The following is a 3,017-nucleotide window of genomic DNA, read 5'->3' on the forward strand; positions in this document are numbered from 1 at the left end:
ACCCTGCTTTGGCCTTGATGGAGCTGCTGCTCGCAGACAGCTCTTCCCGCCTCAGTTCCCCCGAGTGTGTGCTCAGACATCAGCTTCTCAGTGAGGCGTCCGCCCTATTCAAGGCCTCACCCTGCCCTCCCCTCCCCGCCCAGCAGCATACTCGAACGGTCCCTGTTTCTGTTTCTTCCCGCAATGCCATCACCTCCTTCTGTACTAGATAATCTACTTTTACACCTGCTGCTTCTTATAGCCCCTCCCCTGCCCCGCACTGGAAGGCAAGCTTTGTGAGAGCGGGGTGGCGTTCTCTGCCTGGAACAGCCCTACCACACAGCAGACACCCAACAAGGATCTGTTCGATGAATGAATGAGTGAATGAACGAATGAATGAATGAATGAGGGCATCACTGCCATCAGAATAGGGCTGTGCCTCTCATAGAATGAACTGGCATTCAGGCCTGTGGGGGGGCAAGTCACCCAGAGAAGGGAAGGGAGAGGGCTGGCTCAGGCGGAGAGCTCTGTTCTCAAAGGCCGTGCCCACAGTTCACCTGGAAATCCCCTGGAGTCACTCATTAACGCTGCCCGCCCCCACCACCCACACACAGGCTGCCAGTCACCTGAGCCCAGACAGCAGCTAAAGCACAGTTTAAGCCACGGACTCTCCCTCCCAGGCCCGCCCTCCCGCTGGGTAGTCCACACCATGGTCTGAGCACCCCGTCTGAGCAGATCCTACCACGAGCAGCGACAAAGGGGGTGGGATACACGAGACACCCGAGTCCACGCAAACAAGCCCCCCAGGCCCCAGCGGGGGAGGCGGGGCGGCCCGGTGAAGTCCTGGAAGCAAGGCGATGCACCAGCTGTGGGGACCTCCACGGGCACGGGGTCCTCTGGGCGGGGCATGGGAGACGGCGAGGCACACAGACGGGCATCTGGGGAGAGGGTCGGGGAGCTCAGAGGGGGGTGGCAACAGTTCAGAATTGGAGTGCATGTGCGTGCTGAGTGACTTCATTTGCGTCCAACTCTTTTCAACCCCATGGACTGTAGCCCGCCAGGCTCCTCTGTCCATGGGACTCTCCAGGCAAGAATCCTGGAGCGGGGTGCCAGGCCCTCCTCCAGGGGATCTCCCCAACCCAGGGATCGAACGCACGTCTCTTACATCTCCTGCACTGGTAGTCAGGTTCTTCACCACTAGGGCTACCCGGGAAGCGGGTGGCTGGGACAATTCACCGTCACTCGGAATAGGAAGAGACCTCAGCGCACGGGTGCTGGCTCTGGCTTCGAATCCTGGCTCCCCTGCTAAGTAACTGGGCAGCCTGGGCACAAAGACGGGGTCTCAGTTTCCTCCCCTGCAGGCGGGGTACAGCATGACTGATCGGCTTGGCTTATAAGAGGTGAGAGGGAGTTCATCTCAGCAAAAGCCGTGACAGTGGAGCCTGGCCTGAATTCATCATGACGACTGTTAGAATTTATCAGCCTGAGTCTCGGGACCTTCTCTGATGGCTCCTGCTGCCAGTCACCACTCGGGGCTGGTACCCAGGCCTGTAGGGATACCCAGGCAACCAGATATGACATGGAAGGAGAAGAAATCCAAAGCCAGAGGGGCTTCGGGGCTGTGGCCGTACCTTGATTTCAGGGTGCAGCTCGCCTTTCAACTTGTCCTGCTTTCTTGGTTCGAAGCATCTATTCAGGTCAGCCACAGCCCTCTGATTTCACCTGGAAAAAGAAGGGGAGATTTACACCAGGGAACAGGACCATGACACTCAACTTCAAGCTTCAGACGCATGCCAGGCAGTCTCCCAGGGACACAGGGATTTCTAGGGACTCAATAAAGAATAAAACTGTGTGGAATCAGAACGAAGGGAGAAATCCATTTCCAATCCATCATATATAAGGCAAACTGAAGAAAGCCTTCAAAAGAAATATAGGTTATCAGCATGATAAACCAGACCGAGAATAAACTGAGACACGATGGGTGTGACACAATAGTAACTGTTTTCAAATTACGACGAAATTTATTTTTTCATTTAAATTTATTTATGCTTAATCGGAGGATCATTGCTTTACACTATTGTGTTGGGTTCTGCCATACATCAACACGACCCATCCACAGGTACACATATGTCCCCTCCCTCTTGAACCTCCCTCATACCTCAAACCACCCCCATCCCACCCCTCCAGGTTGTCACGGAGCACTGGGTTTTAAATCCACAGTTGACCTTTTCTACAAAGATAATCTGTGGCCACAGTCCTGAGTTGGGGAGCCTTTTGCTCAGAGATTCCTATGATGCTATTTCTGAATTTTCACATGTTCCCATCTTAGGGCATGTTTGGATTGATTGAATGAGATAACACGCAAGGAACACCTAGCCCTGTGCCCGGCCCCTAACGCGCACTCAGTCAATATTAGCTATGCTTTTACTAATTTTACTCCTTTGTGGGTTTCTAGAGAGCAAGGCTATTCTGCACCATCCACAGAATTCCTGAGCAAATGCGCACAGTTTTCAGTGTAGTTGCTGTTGCTGCAAAAAAAAAAAAAAAAATAGATATTTAATCTTTAAATTCGACCCCTGTTCAACTTACTTCAGAAACCAGGAAGAGTAGTATTTCAAAAGGTGTTTAAAAATAATAGCTCCATTCTCAGCTTCCCCATCATTAGGCTCAAAGAAATCACTGGAGATCCTTAGGCTGGCAAATGAAAACAGAGAGAAAAAAGAAAAAGGGGGAAACAATACCATCAGATTTGAAACAGAAAACCTGTAACCTTTGCTCACAAGAGAAAGCGTTGTTTGGGTGGCGTTTCGTTCCTCGCTGGATGCACACACATCAGAGTGGGGCTTGGATCATTCACTTGTTCCTAGAGTTTCCGAGTCCAAGGGCCGAGCCAGTTCTCTGCAGCTACCGGATCAGGGTCCCTAAGTGTTCCAGCACCCCTCCCCAATCCTAGGAACACATGTTTGTTGGGTGGGCTTCCTCTCCACACCCAGGAACTCATCTCAGGACCAACTTCCCAGGCGGTGCAATTGGTAGAG

General features: G+C 52.3%; 1 long non-coding RNA gene across 1 annotated transcript in view; it reads right to left on the reverse strand.

Annotated features, from left to right (window-relative positions):
• Positions 1-2,766, reverse strand: part of LOC105000303 — a 23,027-nt gene extending 20,261 nt beyond the window's left edge. The window contains exons 1-2 of the long non-coding RNA XR_826718.1: positions 2,569-2,766; positions 1,611-1,701 (exon numbers count right to left, since the gene is read on the reverse strand). This is a non-coding gene — a long non-coding RNA (uncharacterized LOC105000303). The remainder of the gene's footprint in view (positions 1-1,610; positions 1,702-2,568) is intronic.
• Between the last annotated feature and the right edge of the window lie 251 nt (positions 2,767-3,017).

This window comes from Bison bison, unplaced genomic scaffold, assembly GCF_000754665.1.
Source record: "Bison bison bison isolate TAMUID 2011002044 unplaced genomic scaffold, Bison_UMD1.0 scf7180017864371, whole genome shotgun sequence".
Taxonomy (NCBI): domain Eukaryota; kingdom Metazoa; phylum Chordata; class Mammalia; order Artiodactyla; family Bovidae; genus Bison; species Bison bison.